The following is an 18,595-nucleotide window of genomic DNA, read 5'->3' on the forward strand; positions in this document are numbered from 1 at the left end:
GAACCTACTGTCAAATAAGGATGAATAAACTAACCAGACTTTCTCTTTTTATTCATCCCACTTCCATCTAAAGATTTAGGTTCTAGCAGATACCTAAAAGACATCAAAATCGTACTCAATAATCCTAATCATTATTAGACAAAAGGCAGCTGCTAGAATGTATAGGAGCTTGGTAGCCTACTATTCTCATACTGAACCCTCTCACCCCCCCCAAATCACTTCAAAGGAGAAAGACACTTCTGTGAACATGACAGTAGCAGTCTACAAATTTGGTAAATTTGGGGGCCTGCCACTTTTTTTTTTTTTTTTTTAAAGCATATGGTTTGGTTTTTTTTGGCTGCGTTGGGTCTTCATTGCTGCACGTGGGCTTTCTCCAGTTGTGGCGAGCGGGGGCTACTCTTTGTTGCGGTGCACGGGCTTCTCACTGTGGTGGCTTCTCTTGTTGCAGAGCATGGGCTCTAGGCACATGGGCTTCAGTAGTTGTGGCACACGGGCTGAGTAGCTGTGGCTCGCGGGCTCTACAGCGCAGACTCCGTAGTTGTGGCACATGGGCTTAGTTGCTCCGCGGCATGTGGGATCTTCCCGGACCAGGGCTCCAACCCGTGTCCCCTGCATTGGCAGGTGGATTCTTAACCACTGCGCCACCAGGGAAGTCCCAGGGCATGTCACTTTTTAGACCAACGAGTTTCAAACTTTTCCAATACAGTCCCACAGAAATGTATTTTACAACACAAACTAGCACACACAGCAACAGAAAGATATAAAACCAAAACAAAAATTTCCAAAATAATACTTAACACCTTATTACTTGTGATACACTTACATTTCTTTTCTATTTCTTCCTTCTTTTTTCAAAGGCTTGGCCCACTAAATTGATTCTGCATCCCTCTAAATGGATCATGACCTTCAGGTTTAAAACTAGTGTCTTAACAATACACTACTTAATAACGAAGTGATCACTGAAGAAATCAAAGGGGAAATCAAAAAATACCTAGAAACAAATGACAATGGAGACACGACGACCCAAAACCTATGGGACGCAGCAAAAGCAGTGCTAAGAGGGAAGTTTATAGCAATACAAGCCTACCTCAAGAAACAGGAAACATCTCGAATAAACAACCTAACCTTGCACCTAAAGCAATTAGAGAAAGAAGAACAAAAAAACCCCAAAGCAAGCAGAAGGAAAGAAATCATAAAGATCAGGTCAGAAATAAATGAAAAAGAAATGAAGGAAACAATAGCAAAAATCAATGAAACTAAAAGCTGGTTCTTTGAGAAGATAAACAAAATTGATAAACCATTAGCCAGACTCATCAAGAGAAAAAGGGAGAAGACTCAAATCAATAGAATTAGAAATGAAAAAGGAGAAGTAACCACTGACACTGCAGAAATACAAAGGATCAGGAGAGATTACTACAAGCAACTCTATGCCAATAAAATGGACAACCTGGAAGAAATGGACAGATTCTTAGAAATGCACAACCTGCCGAGACTGAACCAGGAAGAAATAGAAAATATGAACAGACCAATCACAAGCACTGAAATTGAAACTGTGATTAAAAACCTTCCAACAAACAAAAGCCCAGGACCAGATGGCTTCACAGGTGAATTCTACCAAACATTCAGAGAATAGCTAACACCTATCCTTCTCAAACTCTTCCAAAATATTGCAGAGGGAGGAACACTCCCAAACTCATTCTATGAGGCCACCATCACTCTGATACCAAAACCAGACAAAGATGTCACAAAGAAAGAAAACTACAGGCCAATATCACTGATGAACATAGATGCAAAAATCCTCAACAAAATACTAGCAAACAGAATCCAACAGCACATTAAAAGGATCATACACCATGATCAAGTGGGGTTTATCCCAGGAATGCAAGGATTCTTCAATATACGCAAATCAATCAATGTGATACACCATATTAACAAACTGAAGGAGAAAAACCATATGATCATCTCAATAGATGCAGAGAAAGCTTTCGACAAAATTCAACACCCATTTATGATAAAAGCCCTGCAGAAAGTAGGCAAAGAGGGAACTTTCCTCAACATAATAAAGGCCACATATGACAAACCCACAGCCAACATTGTCCTCAATGGTGAAAAACTGAAACCATTTCCACTAAGATCAGGAACAAGACAAGGTTGCCCACTCTCACCACTATTATTCAACATAGTTTTGGAAGTGTTAGCCACAGCAATCAGAGAAGAAAAAGAAATAAAAGGAATCCAAATCAGAAAAAAAGAAGTAAAGCTGTCACTGTTTGCAGATGACATGATACTATACATAGAGAATCCTAAGGATGCTACCAGAAAACTCCTAGAGCTAATCAATGAATTTGGTAAAGTAGCAGGATACAAAATTAATGCACAGAAATCTCTTGCATTTCTATACACTAATGACGAAAAATCTGAAAGTGAAATTAAGAAAACACTCCCATTTACCATTGCAACAAAAAGAATAAAATATCTAGGAATAAACCTACCTAAGGAGACAAAAGACCTGTATGCAGAAAATTATAAGACACTGATGAAAGAAATTAAAGATGATACAAATAGATGGAGAGATATACCATGTTCTTGGATCGGAAGAATCAACATTGTGAAAATGACTCTACTACCCAAAGCAATCTACAGATTCAATGCAATCCCTATCAAACTACCACTGGCATTTTTCACAGAACTAGAACAAAAAAATTCACAATTTGTATGGAAACACAAAAGACCCCGAATAGCCAAAGCAATCCTGAGAACGAAAAATGGAGCTGGGGGAATCAGGCTCCCTGACTTCAGACTATATTACAAAGCTACAGTAATCAAGAGTTTGGTATTGGCAAAAAAACAGAAATATAGATCAATGGAACAGGATAGAAAGCCCAGAGATAAACCCACACACATATGGGCACCTTATCTTTGATAAAGGAGGCAAGCATATACAGTGGAGAAAAGACAGCCTCTTCAATAAGTGGTGCTGGGAAAATTGGACAGATACATGTAAAAGTATGAAATTAGAACACTCCCTGACACCATGCACAAAAATAAACTCAAAATGGATTAAAGACCTAAGTGTAAGGCCAGACACTATCAAACTCTTAGAGGAAAACATAGGCAGAACACTCTATGACATACATCACAGCAAGATTCTTTTTGACCCAGCTCCTAGAGAAATGGAAATAAGAACACAAATAAACAAATGGGACCTAATGAAACTTAAAACCTTTTGCACAACAAAGGAAACCATAAACAAGACCAAAAGACAACCATCAGAATGGGAGAAAGTATTTGCAAATGAAGCAACTGACAAAGGATTAATCTCCAAGATTTACAAGCAGCTCATGCAGCTCAATAACAAAAAAACAAACAACCCAATCCAAAAATGGGCAGAAGACCTAAATAGACATTTCTCCAAAGAAGACATACAGATTGCCGACACATGAAAGAATGCTCAACATCCTTAATCATTAGAGAAATGCAAATCAAAACTACAATGAGATATCATCTCACACCGGTCAGAATGGCCATCATCAAAAAATCTAGAAACAATAAATGCTGGAGAGGGTGTGGAGGAAAGGGAACACTCTTGCACTCTTGGTGGGAATGTAAATTGATACAGCCACTATGGAGAACAGTATGGAGGTTCCTTAAAAAACTAAAAATAGAACTACCATACGACCCAGCAATCCCACTACGGGGCATATACCCTGAGAAAACCATAGTTCAAAAAGAGTCATGTACCAAAATGTTCATTGCAGCTCTATTTACAATAGCCAGGACATGGAAGCAACCTAAGTGTCCATCATCGGATGAATGGATAAAGAAGATGTGGCACATATATACAATGGATTATTACTCAGCCATAAAAAGAAATGAAATGGAGGTATTTGTAATGAGGTGGATGGAGTTAGAGTCTGTCATACAGAGTGAAGTAAGTCAGAAAGAGAAAAACAAATACAGTATGCTAACACATATATATGGAATCTAAGGAAAAAAAAAAAGGCCATGAAGAACCTAGTGGCAAGATGGGAATAAAGACACAGACCTACCAGAGAATGGACTTGAGGATATGGGGAGGGGGAGGGGTGAGATGTGACAGGGTGAGAGAGTGTCATGGACATATATACACTACCAAATGTAAAATAGATAGCTAGTGGGAAGCAGCCGCATAGCACAGGGAGATCAGCTCGGTGCTTTGTGACCACCTAGAGGGGTGGGATGGGGAGGGTGGGAGGGAGGGAGACGCAAGAGGGAAGAGATATGGGAACATATGTATATGTATAACTGATTCATTTTGTTATAAAGCAGAAACTAACACACCATTGTAAAGCAATTATACTTCAATAAAGATGTTTAAAAAAAAAAAAAACAAACTAGTGTCTTAGAGTGGTTTCACTCCTGGCTTCCTTAAATTTAGAATGCGGTTCTGTAATGCAGTGAAGGGAGTTAACCCTAAGGTTATTTTCCACTCAACACAATCTCAGTGCTTTTTATACTTAGGATTTATTCTCTTAACATTTTTGTGAGGCCAGGATTATGACGTGATGGAGTGACTCAGTCCAGGAAACTCAGAATTCTTCAATCACAAATTACTTTCCTATCAGTAGTAGCCCACGGCTCTCCCCAATGATACCAAACTCTTTCAGTCCTTAAATCACTTCAAGAGAACAAGATTCTGTAAGCAGACTTCCCATAATGGCACTATCCACACCCCCATTCCCCCCAGAAAAACTTCTTTGAGAACTATTACTGTACTTAACCAACTGCCAATTAGGCAGTAATATTCTTCCCCCCATTAAATGTCCTTAATTACCAACTTATACCAGAAGAAACATTCTAAAAAAGGCTATCACTGAAAGAAGACATTTCCAGACCTACACTGGATGGTGCTTCTTTCTTTAATAATAACAATCCTTTCACCATGATTTAATGGGGGCTAACCAGTAGAATGCATCAAAATCATCCAAGGAGCTTTTTTCAGAACACCCCACCCCAGAGGTTTAGTAAGTACAGAGCGGAGCCCAGAAATATATATTTTGGAAAACTTCCCCCAGATGATTGTGACAGACATCCTTGCTTGGTTAAGAACCCTTTCTCTACACTACAACAGGGCCCTACTCTCCCCATCCCCTTCTTTGATAAAAGAATTACCCAATAATTGAGTTAACATATTACTAGACGGGGGTAAAAAGACATCCACCAAGTTTTACTGTAAGTGTTAAAGTTGGGACCAAGCCACATCAATCCACAGATCAACGCATTACTCATGGCTAATATTTATTCTCTGGCCAGATACTAATGAAAATCAAAATCTTCCACTCTGCAATGCTGCAGAGAAAAAAAGGATTTTGTTTTCCTCTTCCTTCCACTTTCTTCACCTCTAATACAAGTGCACAATTCAACACTCAATAGTTTTTCCAGAAGAGACAGAAATCTGAGCTTTAAAGCAGGAATGGGCTGTTGAGGAAAAGAAAAACCTGTTTTACCCAGTTCATCCACTGCCTGAATGTCTTCAAATCAAATGGTACTCTAATGACTGAGACTCAGATAAGGGAGTGAAGTTAAAATACAGAAGAAAGCCTAAAAGTTAAGTATTTATTCTTACTCTACTTCTGCTCTAAAAATGGAAAAAAAAATTAACTGAATCTGATTCTCTTTCATATTACATTCTGCAGAACTTCAAAGTGCAAAGTAAACAGGTAAGAAAACACTACTGTCTTTAGAGCCTCAAAAGGCATTAAAGTTTATCAGCAAAAACAGATCACAAGCTCAAAGGGAAAACTCCCTTGGGTCATTAAAGAAGTAAGAATTGAGCAATAAACCAAACAGCCGTTCCAACCAACCAACGGTGACTGTGTGATATAGAAATGTTTAAAGGGACCGAGTCATCATTTCTTAGGAGGTAAAGAGCAAACCATATACTTCCCCCCAAATTCCACTATGTAAGTCTAAAGATCCAGCATCTGAGAAGTTCATCTCAAAAAGCTTAACTGTCCACATTTCCCTTCCAGCCATGCCTCGAGCCAAATATACATGCTCAGTACTAGTTCACAAGCACTTACAAAGTCTAAGCTCTACACTTAACACTGGAGTATTTGGGCAAAGCACCCCGTCACTGAGACACAATCTTGGCCTCAGAAAGGAGAGACAGCCATGCAATGTTCTCAAGTCACTAGGAGTGCACTCACAGAAAATCCAAGCTCCTGGGTTCATAAAAGTGGGCAGCCCCGAAGACTGCCAAATGGTTGCTGAAAACTTTTTATTCATTTACTTGTGTTCAGGACCAGGCATCAAGTGAAGACAGATGCTGATTCTGTCAACTAACAACTCTGAGCACCTCTCTTCTGAAGTCTATCAAGAAAGGCCCTACGGGGAACTTAACCTAGCAGAGAAGACTGAAATGCATAAAACTAAGTTGAACAAGCAGAGGAACAGGCTGAGGGATGTAGAGGTAAGGGCAATCATGGGTTTTCTTGGTAAATACATTCTCAGCCTGAGGGAAGTAGGGAAGATGCGGGGGAAAAAGTACTCTGCAAACCTGAACATGTCAAGTTGCCAAATTTGCTATGAACTCCCAGCGTCTCTTAAAGTCAGTAGCTAAACGACTTACTGTACATGTGCACAGAAGTTACCTTTCAAAGTAAAAAAGAAGTTCATTATCCTCCGAAGACTGGAAATGAGAAACCCTTGGAGAATAAGCAAGGTCTAGTGGAATTAATCCTACGTTCTTCACACACAAAGGAGAAGTCTTGACTTCCCTGAGCATACCACAACTGGGGAAGAAGTTGTCTAGGCTTCTCCCTTCCTGTACTTCTTTTACTAATAGGATTATCTATCTACCTTTGTCAGAGTTAAGATAGCTAGAGTTTTTTTTTTTTCCTAGAAAAGCTAGACTTTTCTAAACTAGTTATAGAAATCCCCTCCCTTCAATAGTCATGCTGATATTAGAGATGAGAAATACTGAATATATGCCTAAAAGTGTAACCTAAGTTAAGTTGCAAAGCCTACTTCTCTGGAGATTTCTAACAAATAATCCTGTTCAAAAGAATAAACCAGAGACCTATCCCTGGGTCTCTGACTGATACTCAACAGATACAAACATTTTTCAAAATCTAGTCACAAAGGAGATGCTTTTTAAATCTGAAGTAAAACTCTAAATTTAAAATTAACACTTGGAAGACTTTCAGACTTTTTGGATAATCTATTGAAAGTGCAGGAGAAAATGTGTGTTTCCAGCGGAAAATCATACATTGTCTAGGACATCCCTCTGATTCTGATTATATGGCAGTTATTTTACAAGTCTGGAAGTTGTAGATAACTGATAGCAATGCAAACTGATCTTTTTTTTTTTTTTCACATAGATTATATTTTATTACATAATAATGGAGAGAAACTGCTTTCAATGTCACATCCATCATGACAACTGGGAGAGAAAAAGGAAATGAGTTTAGACTTTAAGAACAGTGTGCAGAGTCGCAGTTCCTTGCAAGAATGTTGCAAGGAACTAACTAAAGGCTAATCTGTTGATTCACAAATGTGTCTTGAGCTCCTACCCTGTGGGCACTGAGAATATAGCAGAGAACAAATAAGGCAAAATCCCTGCCCTCCTGGAGGTCTGTGAATGCAAACTGATCTTAATCTATAAACATAAAGTCTGCCATGTCCAGTAAAGGTTCAAATGACCTCCCTCTCCACTATGGAAGAAACTAGTTTTGCCTCCATTTGCATACTCATTTTAATATTCTTGATCTATAAATGTGTCTGTTCTTTGGACTTCTCCTTTGAACACTGTGAGTAAAATAAAGTGTGTATTCATTTCCTAATCATGTATGAGTGTCATGATTTTACCTTTTTTGGGAAATTATCTTTTAACAAAAGCTAAATGTTTTCAGTCCCCTAAACTCCCACACCAAAAAATACTTGGGAATATAAAATCTTGCAAATAATACAAAGGGTTCAGGACATCCTGAAGGCCAGTCATATATGGAATCCATATTCCTCAGATTAATAATGCCTTCTCTAAAATGAATCATAGAAGTAGCCTTAATATGACAAACTACCCTATTATATATAAAGCAAACAACATTTTTGAGAACAAAATAGAAACACTGGATATATCCATTACTTACAATTCTTCAGGAAAAGCCTCATGAGTATAGTAAAAAGGAATGAAGTTCTGATCCATGCTACAACATGGATAAACCTTGAAAACATCATGTTAAGTGAAAAAAGTCAATGATAAAACACCACATAGTATTTATATGATTCATTTATAGGAAATGTTCTGAATAAGGGAATCTATAGACAAAAAGTAGTTTGGTGGTTGCCTAGGACTAGGAGACTGGAAGGAAGTGACTACTAATGAGTAAGGGGTTTCTTCTGAAAATGTTCTAAAATTGTGGTGACAGCTGTACAACTCTGTGAATACACTAAAAACCACTGGATTGTATACTTTAAAGAAAAAAAAGCATTATGACTCAGCAATTCCATTTATGTTCACCAAATGTTCTCTTGGCTAAGACCAACCACCTAAGATTGTTTGGATTCAAAGACTTTCTTTAAAAAAAAAAGTCTTTCTGAAAAAAAGTTTCCATATGGCCAAAGATAGCAGAAACTTTGCAGTTCCAGAAACAGAGATTAAAGCTTTGGACTCCAAATGAAAGCAACCCTAAGTATCTTAAAAATAACGTAGAAATTTATAGAGTGATTATGGATAAAGTAGACAAAAAGGGTCATTATTGTCCAAAGGTATAGTTTTTAAGGGTCTATAAACAAAATTACTAACTGCTAAAATGACAAAACTTTTTTAAAACACTTTTTGTGTTTGTTCATGAACACATACTCCAGCCACTACCCAGGATATCTGAAAAGGACAGAAACCTCTGAGTAGTGTCCTAAACTGACACCTCATCACGACTCCTGTGAACTCTTTGAGAGTCTGAGAGTCGTGTTAATAGTGTTTTACAGGCCACTGTGGTGTCCTGGAAAGTCTGGATAGTGTTCAAAGGCTTCTACTCTAATTTTAGCTCTCACTTAGAAGCTGTGTGACCTTTGGCACTTATTGAACCTCTATGCAACTGGATTTTGCTCATGTGCAAACAAAACTAGATGCCATTGTTATAATTCAACAAAAAATTCACAAGAAAAAAACAATTCACAGGGTTGTTGTGAATATTAAATGCAGCAAGGTAATGAGCAAATGACTGCAGATAATAAACACTTCACAAATTATTTGATGCATCTGAATTCTCTGATAAACATTTTCCTTTCCTTTTCAATTAGCAGCAAGGAAAAGTGACCTTTGCAATGTTCCAGGCAAAGCCACAAAGGCAGAGCTGCGAGAGGCTTTAAGTAGTTTGATTTCCATGCCTATGCTGTATTTCCCTACAGATGATGGTAATAAATGCAGGTAAATCGTGAGCTGCTCCTCAATTTTGTAACACAGATGTTAAATCAACTCAGCCTTCAACAATCTAATTCAATCAGAAGGTTGCAAGTGTCCCCTTACCTACTAACAAAACAGGATTAAACCAGTTACCTACTTATGTTTACAGATCATAAACCTGATTTCAGTCATCCAGATAGACTGTTGTTGACTGCTGCAGTCATGACTCATGCAAAAGCATCTGAAACCTTAAGCTTATCAAAAAGGGCTGGGTAATATTCTAATCCTAGGCTTTCTTCCACCCTGGCTGCAATACAGCTCAACAAGGAGCAGGTCCACCATGGCATTCTCATATTTGTCCTCAATTCCTTCCCATTAGAGTTTGAAACAATTATCAATTTCCCTCAACTGTCTCAAAGACTCAGCACCATTAAGACTGGAACTCAAGGCAGGATTAATGTATTCCTTTTTAGACTCATCTACCAAAATGCAATTCAAAGGAGTGAACTCAAATGCCTCTCAGGAAAAGTCTCCAAAAAGAAGGTCTTCCCACTACTGAGTACAAGGCATAAATATACCACAACTACTCAGGTTCCAAAGAGTTCCAAAGGATTATGATTCCAACCTTGGAATTAACTGCTACAAATGGTGTTTTACAAATCTAAACTCTGCTCTTAACAGAGCCCTTTTAATACTCAAAAAGAACCAAGGTTTTTTTTTTCCCATCAAATGTTTATTAATAGTTATAGACTAGGTAAACGAGAACGCAAAGAAAAGGGCATTTCACATTTTAGAAGTACCTATACTACTTCAGAAAAGAGTTCTTAAAGCTCTCTCCACTGTGCAGGTAACAAAAAGTTAAGACTTGTTGCCCAAAGCTAAATCCAAAAGTTATATACTAAGAAAACCCTATAGGAGTATAAACTGGTACAACCACTTTAGAAACCTGTTTGGCAGTATACCTCACGACCCAACAATTGTATTTACGTTTACTAAAAGACATGTTCAAGAATGTAGCAATGTCATTCATAACAGCCAAAAACTAGAAACATAAATGTTCATCAACTACAGAATGAATAAATTTTGATATTTTATACACCATAAAACTACACAGCAATAATTCTTAAAAATACTGCTACATCAGACCATGGCTGAAACTCACAGATACAATCAACATTCAGAACAAAAGACATTCACAAAAGAAAATATATTGTACGTTTCCATTTATATAAAACTGAAAAATAAGCAAAACTATCTACAGTGAGAAGAATGACAACCTTGGTGGTTATCAACTGGGAGGGATATGAGGAGCTTGCTGGGATGCTGGACATTTTTCACATCTTGATCTGGGCAGTGAGTATGTGTATCCACATACAAATATTCATTGGCCTGTACAAATAAGATTTGTGCCCTTTACTATACACAAGTTATCCCTCCAAAAAGAAAACTCCACACTTTTTTTTTTAATTTAAAAGTGCTTTGTTCACTTTGTAGGATAACAGGACACATAAATAACAGTGTGCCAGGAGAACAGGTGAGGACGAGTGCTCTGCGGTTTCTGCCTATACAACAGGCAAGTCATTCATTCATCAAACACTTACAGTTTGCCTATTTCATGACAAAAAGCTCATATAGCTATGTTATATTAAGTCAAAAAGCATTATTAGATAAAAATCACAACTTACTAGATAAGATGTAACAATTTTAGATCTGGATGCATCTAGTAATAAAATATCAAGTTATGTACAACAAAATCTAATAGAACTACAAGAAGAAATAATTAATAAGGCATAAGGATGCTTAAAGAGGCATCCACAAAACAGAAAATCCAAATAGTCAATGAACATTTAAAAGAACACACCTCATTAGTAATCAGGGAAATGCACAGGGAAAGCAATTAGATTTCAACCCTACTGAACTGGCAAAAAAATTAAAAGCCTGTTAAATATCAAGTTTGTCAAGCTGTATAGGAACAAGAACTCTCATCCTACTGTTGCTAGGAGTATAAACTCTATCAACCTCTTTAGAAAAGTTTGGCATTTTCTAGTGAAGTTAAGGCTATATACCCTTTAGAATCCACCAATTCCACTACTAGGAATAAATCCCAGAAAAACTCTTACACTTGTGATCATTTGTCATGTACAAGAAAGATCATAACAGTAATTTCAAAAAAGCCCCAAACTGGAAACAGTCCAAATATCCATCATCAGTGGAATGGCTAAATAAATTGTAGTAATCATATAATGAAATGCTACATGACAATGAAAATGAATGAACTAAACTATAAACTACATGCAACAACATGGATGAATCTCACAAATACTGGGCACTATAGGAAAATCACCAAAAATACATATAAATCGTTCACTGCAATCCCTATCAAATTACCAATGGTATATTTTTCACAGAACTAGGACAAAAAATTTTAAATTTGTATGGAAACATAAAAGACCCCAAATATCCAAAACAATCTTGAGAAAGAAGAATGGAGCTGGAGGAATCACACTCCCTTACTTCAGACTATACTACAAAGCTACAGTAATCAAAACAGTATGGTGCCGGCACAAAAACATACATATAGATCAATGGAACAAGATAGAAAGCCCAGAAATAAACCCACACACTTATGGTCAATCTACGACAAAGGAGGGAAGAATATACAATGGAGAAAAGACAGTCTCTTCAACACCTGATGCTGGGAAAACTGGACAGCCACATGTAAAAAATTGAGATTAGCACATTCTTTAACACCATATATAAAAACAAACTCTAAAAGGATTAAAGACCTAAATGTAAGACCGGATACTATAAAACTCCTAGAGGAAAACATAGGCAGAACACTTTCTGACATAAATCACAGCATTATTTTTTTTGGACCTCTCTCCTAGAGAAATGAAAATAAAAACAAAAATAAACAAATGGGACCTAATTAAACTTAAAAGCTTTTGCACAGCAAAGGAAACCATAAACAAAATGAAAAGACAACCTATGGACTGGGAGAAAATATCTGCAAACAATGCTACCGACAAGGGATTAATTTCCAAATTACACAAACAGCTCGTGCAGCTTAATATCAGAAAAAGAACCAACCCAATCAAAAAATGGCAGAAGACCTAAACAGACATTTCTCCAAAAAAGACACTCAGATGGCCAACAGGCACATGAAAAGATGCTCAATATCGTTAATTATTAAAGAGATGAAAATCAAAACTACAATGAGGTATCACCTCTCACCAGTCAGAATGGCCATCATTAAAAAGTCTACAAATAATAAATGCTGGAGAGAGTATAGAGAAAAGGGAACCCTCCTACACTATTGGTGGGAATGTAAACTGGTGCAGCCACTATGGAGAAGAGTATAGAGGTTCCTTAAAAAACTAAAAATAGAGTTACCATATGATCCTGCCATCCCACTCCTGGGCATACATCCCTAGAAAATTCTAATTCAAAAAGATACATGCACCCCAATGTTCACAGCAGCACTATTTACAACAGCCAAGACATGGAAGCAACCTAAATGTCCAGCAACAGGTGAATGGATAAAGATGTGGTACATATACACAATGGAATACTACTCAGCCATAAAAAAGAATGCAATAATGCCATTTGCAGCAACTTGGAGGGACCCAGAGATTATCATATTAAGTGAAGTAAGGCAAAGACAAATATCATATGAGATCACTTATAAGTGGAATCTAAAAAATCATACAAATGAACTTATCTACAAAACAGAAATAGACTCACAGACATAGAGAACAAACTAACAGTTACCAAAGGGGATAGTGGGGGGGTGGGAGGGGGGATAAATTTGGAGTTTGGGATTAACATATACACACTACTATATATAAAATAAACAACAAGGACCTACTATATAGCACAGGGAACTATATTCAATATCTTGTAATAACTTATAATGGACAAGAATCTGAAAAAGAATATAGATAGATAGACATATATATATCTATATATATAACCAAATCACTTCGCTGTACACCAGAAACAAACACAACATTGTAAATTAACTATACTTCAATTTTTTTTTAAAGGTTAAAAAAATACATATAAATCCATTTGTATCAAGTTGAAAAACAAACAAAATTAAAATTCAGGATGCAGAAATAGGTGGTAACACAATTTTTTTCCTTAAACAGCAAGGGAATAACTATCCCCAAAATCAGGATAGTAGAGTGATATCAGTAGAGAAAAGGGAAGGAGATGTAACCAGGGTGGGGCACATGGGGTTGGGGGTGAACGCTCTATTTCTTAACCTAGGTGGTAGATATATGACTGCTTTCTTCATTATTATTCTTTAAAATGAGGATACGTGCTTTATACACTCTTCTGTTTGTATAACAAATTAAGAATGCAAGCAAGCTCTTATCCTTCCCATTTCCTCTTCCTGCCAAATGAAACGCGGACCTGACAGCTCAAGCTCAAAGCAGCTATCCTGACCTGGAGAGGATGCACTGAGCAGTGGAACCTCCTCAAAGACCTAGGAATGGCGGTATCAGTCACCAACTGTTGACTCTGGATTTCTCTTACTTTAGAAAAATTTATTTCTACTTTTTAGAAATCTCTATTTCTGCAGATTTTTCTCTTATATTCAGCCAAACCTAATCCTGATACATTCAGTGATTTGGACAAATAAAAACTTTCTAACATTTAAAGCTGTCCAACAATGGAAAGGACTCCCTGAGAAACTCTACCGCACCCACTCCTGGCCAGGCATTGTGGAAGGGATTCCCACATGGCAAGGGAAGTGGCACTGCAGGATTTCTAAAGGCCCTTCTGGCAATTAAGATTCTAAGGCTACTACGGGAACAAACTAGCTCTGAAGCTGTGGCAACTCTCTGCCTCTGAATCTATCCTTCTGTTATCAGCGAGAACATTCCTTTTCTATAACATTCCATGACCTACGTTCTTCAAGACAGCTCCAACACTATCTTCTCACTTGTACCTTTCAAAACTAACTTGACCTTGACTTCAGCATACTCCTCTACCGAACCTTCCTCAACTCTGTTATGTGCTTCATGGGGCTGTCCTATAAATTAAATCACCCAGGTTCCTATATCCTCTGGTTTCCAGTTGGGTTTGACCAATGAAAAGCTCCAGCAGACCAGAGGGTGGGAAAAGAAAACATGTGAGGTGTTTATTCCCCTTGATTCCCTTCCTGCTAGGCCACTGGTTGGAAGTGGCTGCATTCCCATAGGTTATCTTCTCTTTCCGCTAAGTTCTCTCAAGTTCCAGAAATTACTCCTTCTCTTGCTCCGTCAGGCCTAAGGGTGCTAATTGCTCTTAGCCCTGAAGTGTTTCACCAACCCCTGTTGGTATTCCTTAACTCTGGGCAATCACACTGTTGGAGTGCACCAGGAGATAACTGATAGACCCAACAAACTATTTTCAGCCTGCACTGTTCCGTCGTCCCCGATGGCTCCTATCTCCCCTTACCCCATAGCATGGTTTTTCTCTCAGTAATTGCATTCTGTATGCTTCCACATATGGACTGATTCACTATAAATCAGTTCCCTATGAAAAAGTCTTAATCCCAGGCTGATTCCCATTTCTGCCACCAGTGTGTACAAACTACATGTAATACTAGATCGGGCAATGCCTAATTAAGAGGTAAATGTTACTAAAAATTCCTGACACACAGACTGCAAAGCCAAGCCAAAGACTGAGATTTGGGGTTTATCTATTTATAACTTTCCTTTCCTTCAGACCAAAAGCTGGAGAAATTATCATACTTGTTATTATATTTTGCTTTATTTACAAGAATGGAACAAGGCCAAAAACAGTGCTCATCCTACAATGGCCACTCAAATTGTCAACAAAAATTGAAATGTCCTACCAGTTCCAATGAATCCTCCCTTTCTTCCAGACAAGCCTACAAATAAGACACCAGATTCAAATAATAGAAATGCGCTTTTAGTGTCAATCTTTCAGTTTATTGCTTAAATCCCATTTGAGAGTCATAAAGAAAGCATCCCTGAAAAAGATTCAAGGGTCAAAGATAAAGCTCTAATATCTGGAAAGATTTGATTTTTGCACCTGAAAAACAAAACTGAGACAGGCTTACTGTTTCCAAATCAAGAGTGCTGCAGAAATGTTGCAAAAGACAGCATTTCTTAGGACTTTTACTGTGCTTCAGAATATCATGCTGTACACTCTCCAATATATATTCCAAAGTAGCAGAGCTTGATCCATGGGCAAAATAACCCAAGTATCACTGTAACAGACCCATTAAACTCTAAGAAAAGACCTACTGCCCCATCCACATGAATGCCAGGGCTGCACAGATACTGTTACTTATGTTAAGGAACCTAGACCAGGGTTTCTCAACCTGGGCGCTTCTGACATTTCGGGCCAGATAATTCTCGGTTGTGGGGGACTATACCGCAGAGTAGGACAATCAGGTGCATCTCTGATCTCTAGCACTCCTCCAGTATGACAATCAAAAGTGTCTCTACACACTGTCAAACGTCCAGGGGATGGGGGTGGGGGCAAAAATTGCCCCTGGCTGAGAACCTTGACCCTAGATCAACTTTTAACACTCACACCCCACCCAGCACTACCATGGTGCACACGGTAACTCTGAGTCATCCATCTGGATGGGTCTATGGAGTAGACTTAGCTTTATAAGGTACCTTTTTTTTTTGTTGTTAAAGCTAGGAGTATTTGGCAACTCACAAAGCGATACAGACCCCTAGCACTAGGAAGGAGGAGAAGATGGATGAAAAGAATGGTTGCTAAAGTGGAGAAAGATTGCTAAAAGATTTCCAGACTTGAATTCCCTCTGAAAGCATCACAATTCTCAGATGAGTGAATACACTCACTCATTTTATTCTCTCTGAGACATAAGTGGAAAGTATCACAGTCCATGGCATAAATGAACAAATGGAAAAAGGCAGGCAAAACCCCTTAATCAAATGAGGACAAAATCAAAGGCAGGAAAGCACTGAGGGCTGACAGCCCAAGAGCCTTCGTCTGGAATCCAAAGTTTGTCATATATGGACTCCAGTCCATCTTCAAGTTTTATTGCCACAGCATACTGTCCACAAAAGTGGCTTTCTACCCTCTCAGACCCAATGCCCCCTTCTGTAACAAATATTTTGTAATGCTCTTTATTCTGAAATGAAATTCAAAGATTTTAACATTATACCCATAGACATAACTTTTAAAATTTCAATATAGTGCCCCAACTGCAATGTAAGGGAAGAGAAACAAGAAGATTTGTATAATAAAACGTATGTTCAGACAAGACGAGACTGGAAGACAAAAGCATCCCCACCACTCTTCCAAAGTGTCCCCTAGAGGGCAGAGCTATCCCACTCCTGCTCCACACAAACCTGCTCTCAACAGTCACACAGTTCAGCAACCTCCATCCCTTTCGATGAATATGACACAGAGGCAGCATCACAAAATAGGTAAGAAAGAGGGCTTTAGGGCTTCCCTGGTGGCGCAGTGGTTAAGAATCCGCCTGCCAATGCGGGGGACACGGGTTCGAGCCCTGGTCCGGGAAGATCCCACATGCCGCAGAGCAACTAGGCCCGTGCACCACAACTACTGAGCCTGTGCTCTAGAGCCCATGAGCCACAACTACTGAGCCCATGAGCCATAACTACTCAGCCCGTGTGCCACACTACTGAAGCCCGCGCGCCTAGAGCCCGTGCCCCGCCACAAGAGAAGCCACCGCAATGAGACGCCCGCACACTGCAACGAAGAGTAGCCCCGCTCGCCGCAACTAGAGAAAGCCCACGCGCAGCAACGAAGACCCAATGTAGCCAAAAAAAAAAAAAGAGGGCTTTGAAGTCAAACCAGCTGTGGCTAAAACACAGCTCCGCCACTTCACTGCTATGGTACCCTCTCTAAGTCTAGTTTCTCACCTATAAAAGGAGAATGCCAGCATATTTTTCAGAGTTTTTGGGAAAATTAAATGAGTATGTAGAATATCTATTTCTGCACCTAACACATAATATGTGCTCAATAAATGTTAGATATCAGACTTAAATTATTATTCCTGAATCCACCTCGTATTATGTCTTAGCTTATGCCCATCTTACTCTCCCAGGAGAAAGGATGGATGACTGGATATTCATTTAGCAGAGATAGTCTAAAAAGGACTCACGTACAATATAAGAAAGAAGTTGCATCATATGACTTGTAAGGTTGTTTCTAATTCTGAGATTCTACCATATGCTGCCCTACACTGAGGTTATCTTCTATTAACTGGGGTCCTTTTTTCCCAGTTAGAGGACCAAGAACATGTCTAATGCATCATACTGTACAAAGCAACTATAGAGAAACACCTTGAACTCAGATCATGACAGTTTAGTGTCCCCCTTGAAAGCCCAGCCCTGGTCACTGATTCTTTACCATTTAGCACAGGACAGTCAAAGAAAGAAGGACAACTTTTCCAAAGAAAGCACCTCAAGCAACATGTACAGTGTCTTCAGAGAGTGATGATTCAAGGGCCAGCTGCTATCTATATGAATTAATTCCTTACACCAAGGAGCAAAGCAACACCCCTAAACATCTAGATTTTCAAAAGAGGAAGTGGAAACTAGTGGTGACAGCTAGAGAAATACTTCAAACTGATTCAAAGTTAATATTCTGAAAAAAAGCACTCACTGCTCAGACTGTTAAAGGGAGCCCACAGGCCCAAGAAGTAATAAGCACATGGCTGGGCATGGAGTTATATCCTACTGACATACAGGAATCTTAATTTACATATACATACTGCTTTATGAAACAGAAAACAGAAATTGCCAATTATTGCAAATCATTCTGCAAGGTGCTAACAGTGGTTATTTCTGAGTAGTGGAATTATTGGGGGTTGCTTCCTTTTGCTTATTAATAGTTTCCAATTCTTCTAACATATTGCTCTTGTAATGAGAATTCAAAATTACACAACACAATTCATTATCTACTGACAATCCATGAAATCTGAGGCAAAAAAAACTATTTTAGGTGAACTCTTCATCTGAACCTGTGGATAAACCACAGGTTGTCTCTAAAAATCATCCTTGCTCCCCACCTCAAACCGGAACTAATCACAACTTTGTTGCCCTCTTAATCTCTCCTGCAGACATTTCAGGTTTTGACACTACAGGACATCATTATTAGTTTTCGCCAATTTCCCAGTGACAGCTACCAACTCTCTGGGACAGTGAGATAAAGAGAAGGAAAGGAAATGTGTTAAATCAATGTTTT

The 18,595-nt window shown here is 38.4% G+C and overlaps 2 protein-coding genes across 4 annotated transcripts in view; one reads left to right on the plus strand and one right to left on the minus strand.

The window, feature by feature from the left end:
• The window catches only part of TBATA (thymus, brain and testes associated), a 401,276-nt gene that overhangs the window by 347,161 nt on the left and 35,520 nt on the right, over positions 1-18,595 (plus strand). The gene's annotated exons all lie outside the window — the stretch shown is intronic.
• SGPL1 (sphingosine-1-phosphate lyase 1) overlaps positions 1-18,595 on the minus strand; it is a 63,458-nt gene that overhangs the window by 36,487 nt on the left and 8,376 nt on the right. The gene's annotated exons all lie outside the window — the stretch shown is intronic.

The sequence above is a fragment of the Balaenoptera physalus genome, assembly GCF_965194825.1.
Source record: "Balaenoptera physalus genome assembly, chromosome: 14".
NCBI lineage: Eukaryota > Metazoa > Chordata > Mammalia > Artiodactyla > Balaenopteridae > Balaenoptera > Balaenoptera physalus.